This window comes from Canis aureus, chromosome 5, assembly GCF_053574225.1.
Source record: "Canis aureus isolate CA01 chromosome 5, VMU_Caureus_v.1.0, whole genome shotgun sequence".
Lineage (NCBI taxonomy): Eukaryota > Metazoa > Chordata > Mammalia > Carnivora > Canidae > Canis > Canis aureus.
The window spans coordinates 82,634,243-82,654,060 of record NC_135615.1 but is presented as its reverse complement, the minus strand read 5'-3'; the positions used below and the strand labels follow the sequence as shown (position 1 = coordinate 82,654,060).

Sequence of the window (19,818 nt, the reverse complement as noted above, 5' to 3'; positions counted from 1 at the left end):
CCCGCGCCCGGGAGCCCCGAAGGCGGGTCCCTGGGTGACCGGGATTTCCCGAGGGCAGGTGCGGTGCCCAGCCACTAGGGGGCAGCATGGGCCAGCGAGCTGGGCGCTCAGCCCGGGGCACCGAGGTTCTCACGCCCCCGTGGGGTCCTCAGCGTCTCCCACGCGAGATGGGAAGAATCCCTGCGGCCCCTCGCGGGATGGGACAGGTGGAGAGGCGCGTGGCGCGCAGCTGGAACACATCGTCTTGGAGGGAGACGGCGCTGGGAGACAGTTCCTCCTGCGCCCCAGCTCCCACCTGCGTGGACGCTCCCACCTGCGTGGAGGCTCCCACCCAGGAGCGCTCACGCTGCACCCCCGAGCCGATGCCGGCAGCCTGGACTCTGTAAGCACATCGCGAGGACAAAGGAGAGCAGGACGCTGCAGTAACACGGAGCCTTCCTGCCGGTCGCCCTTGCCCAAGGCCATAGCGAGGTGCCCAGGGGTGCCCAGCCCCCTCCAGGCAGCTGAATGCTGCCCCTTACTCTGCTAGGGACTCAAATGGTGGAAATAGGGATTAATGGAGAGGAGAAGGGGGTCAGGATGCGGGAGACAGAAGGCTAGGCTGATAGGGAAAGAACCCCAGTGACCACAGGACATTGGCAGAGAAATGGTTTTATCAACTTAAAATACAGTTGTCTGGGTGCCTGGGCAGCTCAGTCGGCCAACCTTCTGACTCTTGGTTTGGCTCAGGGTCATGTGATAAGGGTGTTGGGATCCAGCACCTCTTTGGGCTCCTCACTCAGCAGGGAGTCTGCTTGAAGATTCTCTCATGCCCCTCCCACACTTTCATGCGTGTGCTCTCTCTCTCTCTCTCTGTCTCTCTCTCTCGGATAGATCAGTACATCTTTTTAAAAAATAAAATAAAATACAGTTCTCAGGAATACCTGGCTGGCCCAATCAGTAGAGCATGTGACTCTTGATCTCAGGGTCCTGAGTTCAAGCTCCACTTTGAGCATGGAGTCCACTTAAAAAAAATGATTTAAAATACAGTTCCCAGGGCACCAGTCTCTCTCTGTGTCTCTCATGAATAAAAATATATATATATATATATTTTAAATTAATGATCTATGAAGTAGGTACTGTTAATATCCCAGTTCAGGGCAGCCCAGGTGGCTCAGGGGTTTAGTGCTGCCTTCAGCCCAGGGCATGACCCTGGAGACCTGGGATCGAGTCCCGCATTGGGCTCCCTGCATGGAGCCTGCTTCTCCCTCTGCCTGTGTCTCTCTCTGTCTCTCTCTCTCTCACGAATAAATATATAAAATCTTTTTTTAAAAATCCCAGTTCAAAGACAAGGAAGCTGCACATCAGAGAGATGGTGTAACTGCCCAGGGCTGCACAGCAGAGTCAGTACCAGACCAGGTCCAGTGTAAATTACAGGCCACAGATCTACATCACAAACACCCACATTCTAGAATGTTCTAGAACCCATTGTGTAACACAGATGCCAAAATCCAGTGGAAATATTGTATATCAATTATACTTTTAAAAGAAAAAAAAAAGAAAAAATCCTGCTGAAAAAATCTGTAAACGTCTTGGGCCACTCATTTTTAGGCTGTAGGCCTCTGGCTTGCAAGTGAGAAGTGATGTCCCCAACTCATTCAGAAAGGACCTTCTAAAAAAAAAAAAAAAGATAAAGAAAGGACCTTGTATTCACAGTGCATGAGTCATACTCATCTGGTGAATGATCATCAGATTAGAGACCACGGAGTGCACCCTGTTCATGGCCTTCCTTCTGCGGAAAAAAAACACATAGTTCAGTGGAAAACTATGTCTGCCTCCAGCACACCCTTCCGGGGTATCAGATTCTAGCCTTCCTTTCTTGCTTCTTGCTTGCTTTTATTTTCTTTTTTTAAATTTGAAGTAGGCTCCACGCCCAACCAGGGGGCTTGAACTCACAACCCTGAGAGGAGCTTGCTCTACCAACTGAGCCAGCCAGGCCTTGCATTATTATTTTACAACTGTAAATTGTAGGTAACTGACCAATTTTGTCTTGTCTGGTAAAGGCCCCTTCACCCCCCCCCCCTTGTGGAAAACTGGTTTTCCCTCCATGTGCCCATTTATTTCCATTTTCTGGCCTATAAACGTGAATGGTCTGTTGCCTCTTGGAGCCACTTACCACATCTGACCCATGTTCATTTTATATCTTCATAGGAGTCGTGATTTTACCGTTTTTGGAAAATTATCTGTAGCACTTCCTTCGTCGGGTGTTTCCAGATGGCGTGTTAAGTTGGGGGGCTGGGGGGCTCCCTGGCGGGGCATCTCTTTGGCAAGTTCAGATGCAGCAGGCAGCTGGCGGCTGCCCAGGAGCCTCCAAGTGAGTCGGGGAGGAGGGCTGTGCTCAGGTGGATGGGATGAGGTCTTAAAGACCTAGCCTCTCTCCCTGCCGAAGCCTCTCATCGGCTACTTGACCTTGAGACACAACCTCTTTAGGCCCGAGGGTAAGAGGCAGAGTGGAAGCTGATTTCCTGAGTGGTTGCTTGGGGTGAGGCTGGGGAGGTTGGGGATGATTGATTATCCCTGACAAGAAGCTGGGTCTTGGCAGGGTCATGTAGCCCGCCTAGGGTCACACAGGGTAGACCGGAACCAGAACCAGGCTGGCCTGGCTGGTGGCCCCTCACCCTCGGGGGCCAGAGGTCTGCCCGGATGACCAGCTGCCCGGCTACTGTCCCACGGAGTCCTCCCAACGTCGCTGTGGTCCCCATCGTGCAGGCCAGGCCAGGAAACAGAGACCCGGGGGATGCCATGATTTGCCCAAGGACACACAGCCAGTGGCCACGGTGGGACTGCACCCTAGGATTTTGTTCATCTCAAGGGCCGAGTCAAAGCACAGTCTCGGGGGCCCCTGGGTGGCTCAGCGGTTGAGCATCTACCTTTGGCTCAGGTCGTGATCCCGGGGTCCTGGGATCGAGTCCTGCATCGTGCTCCCCACAGGGAGCCTGCTTCTCCCTCTGCCTGTGTCTCTGCCTCTCTCTCTGTGTCTCTCAGGAATTAAAAAAAAAAAGCAAGTTCTGGAAGGCCTATCTTCTTCCCCAGGAAAAGCGCCCAAGTATTGTCAGGGGCTCGTCTAAACAGAATCCTGAAGAAAGAACCTGGAGTCCTGAGGAGGTCTGGGCCCCTCCGTAATGATGGTGCTGACAGTCATAATAACAACAGCTCCCGTTTTGTGGGCAGGAAGATGCCTGCAGACGTGATCTCATTCCGTCCTCGCTCTTGCCTCCAAGTGACTGACTATCCATCCTCCACACCAGGGGCCTGGGTGGGCCGCACTACCGGTGGCTTCTGGCTCTGAGTCCCTGTCTGCCACTGCCCTGGCCTTTGGGCTGTGACTGGGTGGGTCACTCACCTCCCCCAGTCGCTTCCTTTTATTAAACAATACGTTGTTGTATATTTGGGGTTTTTGTTTGCTTTAAGATTTTATTTCAGGGGGGCAGGGTGGGGAGCAGAGGGAAAGGGACAAGCAGACTCCATGCTGAGCGCAGAGCCCCATGCAAGGCTTGATCCCATGACCCTGAGATCATGGCCTGAGCTGAAATCAAGAGTCAGATGATTAACCGACAGAGCCACCCAGGTGCCCCCCAGTCTCTTCTTCCTTCATCTGTTGGATGAAGATAACTCCACTTTCATCATCACATTTAAGGGGATTAAATAGCATGTGACTACATGCAGTGGGGCTCCCTGGATGGGATCCCGAGATGGAAAAAGGACGTTAGTGGAAAAACTGGTGAAATCGAATGAAGTCTGGAGTTGAGTGAGTAGCATCTTACCAGCGCTGGTTTCCTCCCTTTAGCCAATGTGCCGTGGTTGTGTAAGACGTTAACAGAAGGGAAACTGGGAAGGGTGTAAAGGAACTGTGTGATCTTTGAGCATTTCTGTTTATCTGAAACTGTTCCCATGTTAAAAGTTTCTTCTTAGGGGGCACCTGGGTAGTTCAGATGGTTAGGCGTCTCTCTTTGGCTCAGGTTGTGATCCAGGATCTTAGGATGGAAACCTGCATTGGGCTCCCTGCAGGGAGCCTGCTTCTCCCTCTGCCTGTGTCTCTGCCTCTTTGTGTGTCTCATGAGTAAATAAATAAAATCTTTAAAAAAAAAAAAAAAAGAAGAAGAAGAAGAAGAAGAAAAAGAAGGCCGGAGAAGGCTGAGAAAACTCTGGGGCCCGTGAGTCACGGGTCAGACAGCCTGGGGCTGTGGCATGGCCAGAAGCCAGCTGGAACCTCCCTTGAAAATCTGCACCCCCTCCAATCAGCACCCCCTCCTTGGCAGGGAAGAGCTCTGGGGTAGCCTCACATAGGCCCCGTGTGGAGGAAGCAAACCATAGCTCCACTTGCCTGGAGCTTCCACTTCATTCATTAGTTCATTCATTCATTCATAAAATATTCTTTGAGTCCTCTCTATGTGGGTCCTTACCCTCACAGGGAGGTCAATTTAATGGGGAAGAGAGAGAAGAGGACAGCCCCTGCTGGAGGATGCAGCGGCTGGAGGGCCTAGAGAGGAAGGCCGAAGAAAGAGTAGCGTCCGAGGGGGGGGCCCAAGGGATGAGTTGGTGTCAGCCAACGAAGGTGCTGTGCTGAGGGCATTCTGGGTGCTTGCTCTCTTAGCCAGGCACAGCTGAATGTTGCTGGGGTTATGAGAGGAGGGAGGAGGAGGTCCCTAGAGGCAGGACCAAATCAGCAAGGGCCTCTCGCACTGGGGGAGAGGGTGGGTTTTTTCCCTTGAGGACAGAGGAACCCCAAACCCTGGCAGATTCCAGAGCCCATGGGGCCGGTAGGACATGGAGTCCAGCTTCCCATTCTCATTCTCAAAGAAGTGGAGACGGGAGCCCGGAGAGGCTGTGAGATCTGCCAGGCCCAGGGCAGAGGCCCAGGTGTCCTGACTTCCAGAACAGGGCTTTTCCCACTGCTCCCATGCCCTCTGTTGTCTCTGCTAAGACCTACTTCTAGGCCCGGGCAGGCACCTGCAAGCATCTGAACACACCCACACCCAGGTGGAGGACAGCAGGGTGCAGGTGGACCGGGGGGAGTGTTTCGAATGCGCTGACCCGGGGCGATGATCCCCTGGGTGGGAGGCGAGCGGGCTTCCGGCAGGGCTGAGAGTTGACTTGCCCCAGATGGGCGAAGTGAGTCACTGGGGAGCCGTGTTCACACTTCCTCCTTCCCCTGGGCTTCGATCCAGCTCCCTGGAGGGAGGCACAGCCCGGATTCCTGGGGCAGCCGGCCTCCTCTGTCCAGGCTGGGGTGTCGCGGCCTGCACCCCGACTCGCACACGCCCGCTCTGAGGCCCTGGTAAGTTTCCATTTGGGCTCCGTGGTCTGACTCAGGCTTGACGCACCACGTGGGACGTCGTTGGCTGCAGGAAGTTGTGACCTTCCCTCTCCTACGGCCCAGCTCCCTGCCCTGAGCCTCTTCCCTCCCCCCTCGGGAGGATGATCGGTGGCCGCCAAGACCCGGTGGCTGCCCAGAGGCCAGGTCCCCGGGGACCCTCGGACTGCAGACCAGAGACCTTAAGCGAGGGCCGCCCCCAACCGGAGCCCGCTGCCTGGTGCTCAGGGAGCCAACACCAGAGAGGCAGAAATATCGCTGTCCCCGTGTTACAGAGGCCGCGCGACACTCCTGTGGAGTGAATGACGGTGGCACCCGGCAGCACGAAGCGCCACTGGGGCCTCGTGTCGTGAATGTAGGGCGAGCCTGCTGGCAAGGCGGCGGGTCCTTCTCGTGCCATGTGCAGCTGCCCAGGGAGGTGGGGGGTGGAGGTGGCTGTCACCGGGGGGGCAGTGGCTGGCGGGCGCTGGGGTGGCAGAGAGCGAGTGGGGACGGGTTCTGGCATCAGTGGTGGAAACTCTGCAGCCGGTGGGCGCTGGCCCTGGGGCTCCGGATACGGGGGTGACATTGCTCTTAGGACGAGGTTTGCTTCATGTTGAGTCCTCAGCCCGCAGGCTAAGTATTTATGGCAGGAATGAGTTAGCAACTTGGGGCAGGGTGACTTAAAGATTATTTTACCTTCTTCCTCCTACCGTTTTTTTTTTTTAAGAATAGCTTTCTATTTTAATATTTTATTTATTTATTCATGAGAGACAGAGAGGGGCAGAGACACAGGCAGAGGGAGAAGCTCCCCTACAGGGAGCCTGACGTGGGACTCGATCCCAGGACTCCAGGATCACACCCTGGGCCAAAGGCAGGTGCTAAACCACTGAGCCACCCAGGGATCCCCATTTTTTTTAAGATTTTATTTATTCATTCATGAGAAAGAAAGACAGAGACACAGAGACAGAGACACAGGGAGAGGGAGAAGCAGGCTCCATGCAGGGAGCCCGACATGGAACTCGATCCCAAGTCTCCAGGATCAGGCCCTGGGCTGAAGGCAGCACTAAACTGCTGAGCCACGGGGGCTGCCCAAGAATAGCTTTACTGACCAACCATAAAATTCACCCTTTTATTCTCCCCCCCCAAAAAATTCACCCTTTTAAAGGATTTTTTTCACAAGTAGTTTTTGGTGTATTCACAGAGTTGTACAGATATGACCAGTGTCTAATTTCAGAACATCCTTAATCACCCCAAAAGGAAACCCAACACCCCCCCTCAAAAGGAAACCCCACACCCCCGAGTAGTCACTTCCCATTTCCCCCACCCACCAGCCCCTGGCAACCACTAATCTACTTTCTGTTTCATTGGGTTTGCCTTAATCTGGTCATTTCTATAAGTGGAATCATACGTGGTTTTTTAGGACTGGCCTCTTACACTCAGCATGTGTTCAAGGCACACACATGTGGTAGCATATATCAGTGCTTTGTCCTTTTGTATTGTCGAATATTCCATTGTATGAATACAACATTCTGTTTCTTCATTCATCAGCTGGTGGGCGCTTGGGTTATTTCCATTTTTGGCTATTACAAATAGTGCTGCTGCGGACATTCACGTACAGGTATTTCGTGTGACCTGTTTTCCTTTCTCTTGGATAGATACCTTAGAACAGAGTTGTTGGGGAAATTTTTATGTCATTTGAATTCTTTCCAGTAGGCACATACTTCGTTTATAATAAACCAATATTTTAAAAATAATTTTTTCTGGGGATCCCTGGGTGGCGCAGCGGTTTAGTGCCTGCCTTTGGCCCAGGGCGCGATCCTGGAGACCCGGGATCGAATCCCACGTCGGGCTCCCGGTGCATGGAGCCTGCTTCTCCCTCTGCCTGTGTCTCTGCCTCTCTCTCTCTCTCTGTGTGACTATCATTAATAAATAAAAAATAAAAAATAATAATTTTTTCTGAAAAGATGAGCTGAATCTATAGAAAAAAGGTAGTGGACCAAACTTTGAAACAGGGAATGATGGGCTGGGAGTCAGAACCGAGGCCACCAGTATGTGGGCAGGAAACTAAGCAAATTATCACCCTTCTCAGGGCCTCACCGGTGATGTGGGGGAGGGGCAAGGGTGGGCAGGGCAGCAGCTGAGCTGGATTGAAGACATCTCTGGCCTTTCCCAGCCCTGACAGCTCAAGATCCTAAGGCAGCCTAGGTTTCCACACCTGGTTCGAAAAACACACCAGGGAGGAGGATCCCTGGGGTGCTCAGTGGTTTAGCACCCGCCTTCGGCCCAGGGCATGATCCTGGAGTCCCAGGATCATATTCCCGAATCAGGCTCCCTGAATGAAGCCTGCTTTCCCCCTCTGCCTGTGTCTCTGCCTCTGTCTCTCTCTGTGTCTCTCATGAATAAATAAATAAAATCTTAAAAAAAAAGAAAAGAAAAACACATGAGGGAAATGATCTGGTCTAGTGAGTTCTCTCCCTAAAAGGATGAGTATCCTAAAATTGATAGTTTAGACAACAAGACCAGACTCAACCCAGAAGAATGTTTTAGGTCACACCCTCTCCAATCTCTGAGAGGTGAGCAGAGAGCTAACTCTATCTGCCTCTTAATCTTCCACTTAATTTTTTTAAAAAGATTTTTATTCATTCATTTGACAGAGAGAGAGAGAGTACAAGCAAGGGGAGCAGCAGGGAGAGGGAAAAGCAGACTCCCCACTGAGCAGGGAGCCCCGTGCAGGGCTCGATCCCAGGACCCTGAGATCATGACCTGAATCAAAGGCAGACACTTTACTGACTGAGCCATCCAGGTGCCCCAATCTTCCACTTCTCAATGTTTCTCAAACTAAAATGTGCCTACAAAATCCTGGAGATCTTGTTAATATGCAAATGTTGAACCAGTGAGTCTGAAGTGGAAGAGTCTGCTTCTCCCTCTGCCTGTGTCTCTGCTTCTCTCTCTGTGACTCTCATGAATAAATAAAATCTTTTAAAAATAAATAAATTTAATTAAGGAACATATTACATATTACTGGTTTCAGAGGTAGAGATCAGTGATTCATCAGTCTTCTGTAATACTCAGCGCTCATGACATCACATGCCCTCCTTAATGTTCATCACCCAAAAGTAAGTGTTTTTTTTTTTAATTTTTTTATTTATTTATGATAGTCACAGATAGAGAGAGAGAGGCAGAGACACAGGCAGAGGGAGAAGCAGGCTCCATGCACCAGGAGCCCGACGTGGGATTCGATCCCGGGTCTCCAGGATCGTGCCCTGGGCCAAAGGCAGGCGCCAAACCGCTGCGCCACCCAGGGATCCCCAAAAGTAAGTGTTTTTAAAAGAATAATCATCCAGGGGGCACCTGGGTGGCTCAGCCCATGGAGCATGGGACTCTTAATCTTGGAGTTGTGGGTTCAAGGCCGATGTTGGGTATAGAGATTGCATAAAAATAAAAAAGAATCTTGGGGCACCTGGGGGCCTCATTTGATTAAGCATATGTCTTTTGGTTTCTGCTCAGGTCATGATCTCAAGGTCATGGAATTGAGCCCCACTTTGGGCTCTGCTGAACTTGGAGCCTTCTTGGGATTCTCTTGCTCTTCCTCTCCCTCTCCCTCTGCCTTCCCCACATGCCCCTGCACTGGTCCTCTCTCTAAAACAAAACAAACAAAAAATTTAAAAAAACATCATCCAGACTCCTATTATGTATATACAGATGGACAGATATATAAGGACATTTATTCCAGCATTATTTATCATAGCAAAAAATTAGAGATTATAATTTTCCTACTTTAAAATATATATTGTTTTGATTTTTCACAATGAACATTGCAATGGACTGAATGTTCATGACCCCCCTCCACCCCCACCAAATGTATGTGTTGAAATCCCAACCCCAACGTGATGGCGTGTGGACATGGGGCATTTTAGAGGTGATCGGATCACAAAGGCAGAGACCTCATGATGGGATGAGTGCCTGTTTAAGAAGAGGCCCCAGAGAGATTCCTCACCCCTTCTTCCATGTGAGGATATAGCAAAAAAAATCCTTGTCTATGAACTAGGAAGCAGGTCCTCAGCAGACACCAAATCTGCTTGTGCCTTGATCTTAGACTACCCAGTGTCCAGAACCATAGAAAATAAATTTCTGTTGCTTATAAGCGATCCGGTCTATGGTATTTTGTTACAGCAACCTGGACAGATTCAGACAAACATGTATTCGTAGAAACTGAAAATAGAAAACAAATAAGAGGGCGATGTGTGGGCTAGCTGTCTTGTAACAGAGCAGCCAGCCACAGGCCCCCTCTGGCCCACGGGCCAGGTGCCACTGCACCTGGCCAAGCCTATTTCGTATTTTCTTCTCCCACACCCACAGTGGAAACAGTGTCTGACACCAGGGACTAGCGGTGGAAAATAGGTAATCTGCTTCAGAAACCAAATGCCTCCGACTCTATACTGTCTCCTTAGGGACAAGTGAGAAACCCTGCCAATACCAGGGGCTTGTCCCCGCGATCAGCCTGTCACCTCCCAACTTATAGGCTTGTCTCTGGGAAGCTGGGGTCTCTCTCCATGGCCCCGACTTCGTGGGCTCCCACTCTGTCCTGGCCGTACACTCAGGACAGAGTAAACAAAACCCCTGCAGGGGGACAGCTGGGTATGTTCTCTGAGCATTCTGGGGAAAGAAGTCCCCAGTCTAGCTGTGTCTGTTGGGTGATGTACCTGCCTCTTTATCCCACACAGGCTACAGGGCACAGTGGTGACCTTCTCTTTGATAATGATCTCCCCCAACAAATATTAATGCAGCTGTGGGCAGAACATTAAGACTTCCTCCTGCCTGCAGGGAGTTGACAATGTACAATTACAAGTCCAGAAAGCACAAGTACCTCCAAGTTAGGGTCCCGTAGAGACTAAGAGGACTCTGGAATGCTTCCATTCAGGGGTAAGGGTGAGGGGTGCTCCCAATACGTTACCAAATGAAGAAATGCTAACGTGGCTTTACCAAAATTACAGTACATTTTAAATGTTTACATTAAACAAATTGACCCTTTTAAGACACACACCAGTCACGATGCGATTATGCTAGTTGGACGGTGATGGGAATTATAAAAATATTCGTGCACAGCAGATCACAGGCTGTGTGGTAAGCAGACACAAATTTAGGGTTGGCTGGTGGGTGTCTTCTCTCACTCCGACCCAGGACTGCGAGCCACAGTGTGCAATGGTTGGTGCCCAATCCTGTCTGCTCGTTCTCTCTTACACCACACACCTATTTTGTTTTCTCCTCCACATTTATCTCTGCCAGAAATCGCCTTGTATCTTTATTGGCCGACTGTCCCCTTTAGAATTTAAGTGCCACAAGATGGGAGCCTCCTCCGTCCATGTCACTGCTTTCTGGCACATGGTAGGTGCTCCATACCTTTTGGTTCAATGAGTAGACACAGGATATCCTCGTGGATGTGACAGCAGGTGCATACGCATATACAATGGGATTTCATGATAAGAAATAGTGCATGATGGTTCCCAGAGAAGCAGCTTGTATGAAGGAAGTGCAGAGCCCTGCTCCAGGGCTCCGGTCCTCGCTCAGCTGCTATCTGCCAAGTAACCTTGGGCCAAATGCAACTCTTTCCCAAGGCTCAGTTTCCCTATTGGTAACATGGGGGGAGGGACAGACTGGCAAATCTCTGGGGTCTCCCTGACCCTGGCATCCTATGGATTCACAGAGGTGATACGTGGGCTGGATTTTCAGAGATGAGTGTGTGGGGAGGAAAGGGGAAGGTGTTCTCCATCTCCAACTGCTCTTCTCTCTGAAGCATGGCATTATGAGGGGAAAATCTATTTAAGAGATCATTGCTAGGTGAAAAAAACAAGGTTCAGAAGGGTTTATCTAGAACAATCTCATTTTAGCAAAAATCCATAATCATACTTCTACCTATAGAAAAGGTTGAAGAGTACACAGCACACTGTTGTGTCCCATCCCAGAGGGACATTTTAGGAAGCTGTCCCTTCTCGTGCTTTGGACTTATATAGCACTCAAATTGTATGTTGAATGCATTTTATTTGTAACCAGTTTTTTAATAAAGTTAAAACGTTAACCTCTTTACATTGAATTGATTTTTTAAAAAGATTTATTTATTTATTTTAGAAAGAGAGCGAGCGAGTGCAGAGAGAAAGAGTGAGCGCCGGAATGGGAGGGGCAGATAAATACATATATCCTTAATCAATATATTTGTGAGAATTCATCAAGCTGTATACCTATGATTTTTGTACTTTTCTATACATGTATCTGTATATTTAAAAATCAGTAAAGAAAAAAATAAATAAATAAAATAAAAAATAAAAACCAGTAAAGAGTTAACAAAAAAGAGTACAGGTGCTCAAGCAGTTCCATCCTAAAACCGAGGTAGGAGGGACCCCTGCCCTAGGTTTTACTTTAAAAGACCCTGCTCAGTAGCAAGTCCACACAGCCAGAGGGATATGCCCCCCACCCACCTGCAAAGCCTATAGTCTCATTCCTTCGCCTGGCTCCAGGTACCCAAATTGTTGTTGTTGTTTTTAAGATTTTATTTATTTATTTGAGACAGAGCATGTGAGAGTGTGATCACAAGTGAGGAGAGCAGTGCCAAGGGAGAGGGAGAAGCAGGCCCCTCCCTGAGCAGAGAGCCCGATGTGGGCCTCTATCCCAGGACCCTGAGATCACGACCTGAGCTGAAGGCAGATGCTCAACCAACTGGAACACCCAGGTGCCCCCTCACACACTGGTACTCTTGTTCTAGACCTTGCAAATGTTTGAGGTGAGGCTGTATCTAGGGCCTACTCCCAGAAAGGATGGGATACTAGGATTTTTTAAAAGCTTCTCAGCTGATTCTTATATGCAGCCAGAGTTGAGATGCTCTGTTTTAAGATAGCCTTTGATTAGTTTTAATGGAGCTAATGTATTCTTTCCTTTATGGTCTGTGTCTTGTTGTATGTTTATTTGTTTAATCTTTAGAAACCTATCATTATGAGGCACCTGGGTGGCTCAGTTGGCTAAGCTTCTGCCTGCATCTCGGATCATGATCCCGGGATCCTGGGATGGAGCCCCTTATTGGGCTCCCCGCTCAGCAGGAGTCTTTTTCTCCCTCTGCCCCTCCCCCAGCTTGTGCTCACTCTCATAAATAAATAAAATCTTAAAAAAAAAAAAAAAAAAGAGGGATCCCTGGGTGGCGCAGCAGTTTGGCGCCTGCCTTTGGCCCAGGGCGCGATCCTGGAGACCCGGGATCGAATCCCACGTCGGGCTCCCGGTGCATGGAGCCTGCTTCTCCCTCTGCCTATGTCTCTGCCTCTCTCTCTCTCTCTCTGTGTGACTATCATAAATAAATTAAAAAAAAAAAAAAGAAACCCTTCTTTTTACCCTGAGCTCATAACAATCATCCTATATTTTTCTGAAAGTTTTAAAAGTTTTGCTTTCGTACTTAATATCTGGATTGATTTTTGTATTCCTGTAGTGAGATAAGCACCATTGTGTTTCTTTCCAAACGGGCTACAGATGATCCCAGTACCATTCCCTCGCCAGTCTGTCTTTGTGCAGGTTGGTTCTGCCACCCATTCAGGTTGTGGGTCTGCCCTGGGACTCTTTCCTGATCTTACTGGTAGGCTTCCTTTTTTGCAATTAATATTTATGACTCGTGTGATTTTTTTAATTTTTCCATGGGGAAAAAAAAAAAAAACAACAACCTAGTACTCTTAGGAAAGACTCTGAAACTCATTCACCCAGATCCATGATTGCTAATGGTGTTAAAATGACACCACTCCCAACATGTTTCTGAATTTAACAGGGATCACACTTCAAGCAAAAGGAGAGAAGCTCTAGCAGTGACATTTCAGCTGAGCTAGCTGTTGAGTGGGGTGCGATGGGGGAGGCAGCCAGTAGCAGTGTCCAGGAGCCCCTGAAGTCATCCCTCCTGGGAAAGCAGCCCCTGTTGGACACATAGGCCAATCCTAGCACACAGGTAAGCATTTCACAGAAATGGGGCAGGGGGAATTTGAGGAATTTGCTTACTTCTCAAGTAGACAGAGGGGGAGATTGGAGACAGGAAGACTAGAGAAGTATTTGGCTGGCCCCTGCCATTTATCTGGGATTTCTGGTATTGGAAGAATCTGCATCCATACCTAGTCGCTGACCCTGATCCTTTCTCCAGGGCCAAATGCAGCCTTTGTAAGACAGAATGAACTCTATTTATTTTTTTTAATTAATTAATTTATTTATGATAGACATAGAGAGAGAGAGAGAGGCAGAGACACAGGAGGAGGAAGAAGCAGGCTCCATGCCGGGAGCCCGACGCAGAACTCGATCCCGGGACTCCAGGATCACGCACTGGGCCAAAGGCAGGCGCTAAACCACTGAGCCACCCAGGGATCCCCACTCTATTTAAAGTGTCACTGGGGGGACACCTGGGTGGCTCAGTGGTTTAGCACCTGCCACTGGCCCAGGGCATGGTCCTGGAGTCCTGGGATCGAGTCTTTTTTTTTTTTTTTTTAAGATTTTATTTATTCATTCATGAGAGACAGAGAGAGGCAGTGACACAGGCAGAGGGAGAAGCAGGCTCCATGCAAGGAGCCCGACGTGGGACTCGATCCTGGGTCCCCAGGATCACGCCCTGGGCCAAAGGCAGGCGCTAAACGGCTGAGCCACCCAGGGATCCCCCTGGGATCGAGTCTTATATCAGGATCCCCACAGGGAGCCTGCTTCTCCCTCTGCCTGTGTCTCTACCTCTCTGTGTGTCCCTCATGAATAAATAAATAAAATATTTAAAATAAATAAAGTGTCAGTGGTTTTGTTTTGTTTTGTTTTGTTTTTTTAGATGACTGTCTACCTTAGTGAAAACAAAGCACTAGATTCTTAGACCTTGAAGACTAGGGTTTGAGCACCGGCTCTGCCATCCTCAGAACTGAATTCAGATCTCAGTTTCCTCCTTTATAAAGTTAGGGTAATGCTGCCCCAATCCAAAAGTTCTACTGAGGGGCACCTGGCTGGCTTCATTAGAAGAGCTATGCGACTCTTGATCTGGGGGGTCGTGAGTTCGAGTCCCACTTTGGTTGTAGAGATAACTTAAATGAATAAAACTTTTAAAACTTAAAAAAATTTTTTTCTAATGAGCTGAAGTCTTGGAAAGGGCTTGGTAAGCTGCACAGCTCCTGACAAGTGCTAGCTGTGTGGATAAGATGCTCATCCAGCCCCTTGTTGAAAGTCATCCGGAACAATTACACTCAGAGCCTCTCCTAAGGGAGAAAGAAAGAGGTATTTGAGTTGATGTTTTGTAATTCACTTACCCTAAATAACACTGGGCAAGAGCTGAATCACAGCACATGAATTATAGCCTGGACATAAGATTGTTGGAAACATTCCCCAACATTTTTAGCCAAAACATTGTTCATTCCTCAATGTTCTCTCTCTTCTGCATCCCACACCCAGCCAAGGACTGACTCAGCCTTAAGGGAGAAGTAGCTTGAATTCAACAACACTGTATTTAACATCTCTTTTTTAAAAGTATATTTATTTATTTTAAGTGGGCTCCACACTCAATGTGGGGCTTGAACTCACAACCCTGAGATCAAGAGTTGCAGGCTCTTCTGAAGAACCCTCCAGGTGCTCCGTATTTAACACCTTCCTATATTCCTACACTGAGCCAGACATCTTTAGGTAAGGAGGGCCCCAGCACCAGAGGTCCTCAAGAGACCAAAGCAGAAGTTGTCAGAGATGTCATAAAGTGACACAGGCGTTAGTGAGAGGATGTACTAAGGGATAAACATTACAATTCCTTCCAGCTCTAAAGTTGTACGTGGAGGGATCCCTGGGTGGCGCAGCAGTTTGGCGCCTGCCTTTGGCCCAGGGCGCGATCCTGGAGACCCGGGATCGAATCCCACATCAGGCTCCCGGTGCATGGAACCTGCTTCTCCCTCTGCCTATGTCTCTGCCTCTATCTCTCTCTCTCTGTGACTATCATAAATAAATAAAAATTAAAAAATAAATAAATAAAGTTGTACGTGGAAAAGCTCCCACCCTCTAGAATCAGACAACCTAATTAGGGAGATAAGGCACGAACCACATGAGTATGTGTAGAAAAAGGCTAAAATGAGTACAATGAAGAAACGGCTCTGAGAGCTCAGAGACCAGTAGGGCCTGGGGAGGGATGCATTCCTGGAGGTGAATCTTGACTCACAGGCATAGGGCTGGGAAGGGAGAAAGGGAGGAGAAAAGACAAGTGTGGGAAGAGGCAGCGGACAATATTAGCGAAGACTGGAATCCAATCCAACAACCACATACAAACCAAGTACATCTCTGAGGCAGATACAAACAAATAGGAATTTTAGTCCCGAAGAAATTCTGAAATACCTCTTGGTGTCAGTCACATGACTTCTTCAAGCTGAAACCTGTTGGTTCTGTGGCAACAGGGTAGGTGGTTCTTTGTTTGGGGCAGCCATCCACTGGAATAAGGTGGAAACCTGACCCAACGATGGCCCATTAGCATCGTGATGAGAGCAGGCTTCTGGACTCATTCTTGCATTTGCTCCTCCATCAACGCTTTTGCAATCCATTACCCACGTGATAGCCACTTCCATTTTGTTTTTTTTTTTGTTTTGTTTTGTTTTTAATTTTTATTTATTTATGATAGTTACAGAGAGAGAGAGGGAGGCAGAGACACAGGTAGAGGGAGAAGCAGGCTCCATGCACCGGGAGCCCGATGTGGGATTCGATCCTGGGTCTCCAGGATCGCGCCCTGGGCCAAAGGCAGGCGCCAAACCACTGTGCCACCCAGGGATCCCGCCACTTCCATTTTGGAGCACCTGGCAGACTCAGTAGAGCATGCAATGCCTGATCTCAGAGTGGAGAGTTCAAGCCCCACCAGAATTGGGGTAGAGTTTACTTAAAAATAATAATAATAAAGGGACACCTGGGTGGCTCAGCAATTGAGTGTCTGCCTTTGGCTCAGGGCATGATCCCACATTGAGCTCCCTGTGGGGAGCCTGCTTCTCCCTTTGTCTATGTCTCTGCCCCTCTCCCTGTGCCTCTCATGAATGAATTGATAAATAAAATCTTAAAATATAATAATAAAAATTTTTTTTAAAGGTTGCAGGTTGAAATAAGTATAAGGAAGAAAGAGAAAGGAAGAGAAAGGTGTTCTTGATGGTCAAAAAGGCCTAAGGAGGGGCACCTGGGTGGCCCGGTGGTTGGGCCTCTGCCTTTGGCTCGGGGCATGATTCTGGAGTCCTGGGATCAAGTCCCCCATCGGGCTCCCTGCATACAGCCTGCTTCTCCCTCTGCCTGTGTCTCTGCTTCTCTCTCTGTGTCTCTCATGAATAAATAGACAACAACAACAAAAAAGGCCTAAGGAAGTGCTACTTGAGATCTACCTGATGTGGAGAGACTTCCACGTGCAGATCTCAAGAAAAAGCAATAGAGGCAGAGGAAACAGCAGAGATAAAGTCTGGAGCCAGGAAAAAGCATCGCGTATCTGAATGACCATTGCAAGGATTGGTGGCCTTTTTTTTTTTTTTTTTTTTTTTTAACTGGATGAAACATGTGAGTTTAACCCAGCAAGGCACTCCTTGGAGCTGGCTATAGGATAGGCATGGCTTAATAAATCAGCCTCCATGACTTGGGACAACCTAAGTTGGAAGGCTTGGGCCAGCTGTCACTAAAGGGTGGGTCCTTGACCTGTAACTGACAATCAGTGTGCACAGATTTTAGGGCAGCAGGATTGCAGCTGAGGGGAGGGAGGAGTACAGCTTGCTAGTCAGTGGGAGGTGGCTAATCCAACCGGGCAAATTCTCCTTATGTGCTGGATGTTGCTGCAGCCTTGTAGAGCTCATGAGCACTCACACACATTCTCAGCTCTGCAAGGCATGCAGGGGCATCTTCATCCTCATATTGGAGACAAGGAAGTGGAAGCAAAATAACCTGCCTGTGACACTGTAAGCTACAAGCTAGGCCGAGACCCAGTCTTCCTGACCACTGATGGAGCGCTCGTTCCTTAAGACTGCCACATGGACCCTGAGAACTCTGAAGGGATGGGACACCTGGGTGGCTCACTGGTTGGGCGTCTGCCTTAGGCTCAGGGCTTGATCCCAGGGTCCTAGGATCAAGTCCCACAGTGGGCTTCCTACAGGGAGCCTGCTTCTCCCTTTGCCTATGTCTCTGCCTCTCACTCTGGGTCTCTCATGACTAAATAAATAAAATCTTCTTAAAAAAAAAAAAGAACTCTGAAAGGCTGACGAGTGGGGAGATGCCCAATCCTTCCTTTTCTCAGCCCGTCTTTGCATCTTTAATTATAAATATGCCACTTTCCATTTCCAGACACAATTTCTAGAGCCTCTATTCCTCCAAATCCATGTTCAACTTTCTATCACATCCTCATTAATATTTACTGATAAGGTAAATGTATTATTTCGAATGGAAGAATATTGCATTTGCAAAAGGGATAAATCTTAAATCAATGACACAAGCAATTTTGGGGAGCATCAGCATCCAATAGAAATATGTGAGCCATACATGTAATTTAAAATCCTCTAGTAGTCACATTCAAAACAAAAAGGGACAGGGTTGGGGCACCTGGTTGGCTCAGTTGTTAAGCATCTGACTCTTGCTTTGGCTCCGGTCATGACCTCATAGTCATGAGATTGAACACAGCATCCAGCTCTGCGCTCAGCACAGAATCTGCTTGAGATTCTCTCCCTCTGCCCCTCGCACACTCGTTCTCTCTCTCAAAATAAATAAATCTTTTTTTTTTTTTTTAAAGGGGACTGGAGATCTCTGGGTGGCTCAGTGGTTTTGCACCTGCCTTTGGCCCAGGGTGTGATCCTGGAGTCCCGGGATCAAGTCCCACGTCAGGCTCCCTTCATGGGGCCTGCTTCTCCCTCTGCCTGTGTCTCTGCCTCTCTCTGTCTCTCTATTTGTCTCTCATGAATAAATAAATAAAATCTTTAAAAAAAAGGGGGGGGACAGGGTTAATTTTATTTTATTTTATTTTTTATATTAATTTTAATATATTTAATTTAGTATATAAAAATATTGTTTAAAACATAATATAGGGATCCCTGGGTGGCGCAGCGGTTTAGCGCCTGCCTTTGGCCCAGGGCGCGATCCTGGAGACCTGGGATCGAATCCCACATCAAGCTCCCGGTGCATGGAGCCTGCTTCTCCCTCTGCCTGTGTCTCTGCCTCTCTCTCTCTGTGACTATCATACATAAATAAATAAAAATTAAAAAAAAACATAGTGGTCACCGGCAGCACATATACTAAAACATAATTAATATAAAATATTAAGGAGATAGCTTAAATTATTTTTTTCTAGTATTAAGTCTTCAAAACCTGGTGAGCATTTTATACTGGCAGTACATTTTAGCCTGGACTAGCCATATTCCAAATGGGCAATACCACTTGTGGCTAGTGGCTACTGTACCAGACACTGCAGCTCTCAGAGTAGAATTGCTAGTGTTCAGAGGTGCCTGGATGGCTCAGGCAGTGGAGCACGAGACTCTTGATCTTGGGGTTGTAGGTTCAAGCCCCCACATTGGGTGTAGAGATTACTTAAAAAAAAAAAAAAAAAAACAGAATTGCTAGTGTCTGAAGCTGGCCAGTATGAATTTGGCAGACACCTTTTTTCTTCTCTTTAGAATGAGAGCACTCAGTGTAGGGGAGGGGCAGAGGGAGAGGAGAATCTTAAGCAGGCTCTGTGCTGAGTGAGGATCCTGGTGTGGTGCTCCATCTCACAACCCTGAGATCATGACCTGAGCCAAAATCAAGAGTCCTACACTCAACGGACTGAGCCACCCAGGTGCCCCAGCAGGCATCTTTTTTTTGGGGTGGGGGGCAATGTGTCTTCTAAGGTCCCTCCTGTCACACTAGAAGAGCATGTATCCCCCAAGAAATAGAAATGAAAAGGAACTATAGTTAACTTGACTTTCAAAGTTGTGGAAGATTAAACTAGAAGGGCTCTCTGAGATTCTCTGGTCCAGAAGTCAGCAAACTTCAGCCCCTGGACCATATCTGGCTCCCTGCTTGTTTTATTCTACGGCCTGGGGCATTCTACAATGGCTTTTACATATTTAATGGTTAAAAAGTAATTGAAGGAAGAATAATGCTTCCAGACACAGGAATACTACATGAAATTCAAAATTCAGTGTCCATAATAAAGTTTAATTGGAACATCTTCACACTCATTTGCTTACATTTTTGTCTGTGGCTGTTTTTGAGTACAATGGCAGAGTGGAGTAGCCACCACAGAGACAATTTGGCCCATCAAGCCCAACATGGTAACGGTCTGGACTTTTTTAAAAAAGGTTTTATTTATTCATTCATGAGAGATACACAGAGAGAGGAAGAGACACAGGCAGAGAGAGAAGCAGGCTCCATGCAGGGAACCCGACGTGGGACTCAATCCCGGGTCTCCAGGATCACACCCTGGGTTGAAGGTGGCGCTAAACCGCTGAGCCACCAGGGCTGCCCACGGTTTGGCCTTT

General features: G+C 48.3%; 1 long non-coding RNA gene across 1 annotated transcript; it reads left to right on the top strand.

Annotated features, from left to right (window-relative positions):
• The first annotated feature begins 5,105 nt into the window (after positions 1-5,105).
• LOC144314881 (uncharacterized) lies at positions 5,106-18,367 on the top strand. Its single transcript, XR_013380730.1, has 3 exons — positions 5,106-5,317; positions 13,134-13,307; positions 17,192-18,367. It is a non-coding gene; the product is annotated as an uncharacterized LOC144314881 (long non-coding RNA).
• Positions 18,368-19,818: the final 1,451 nt, after the last annotated feature.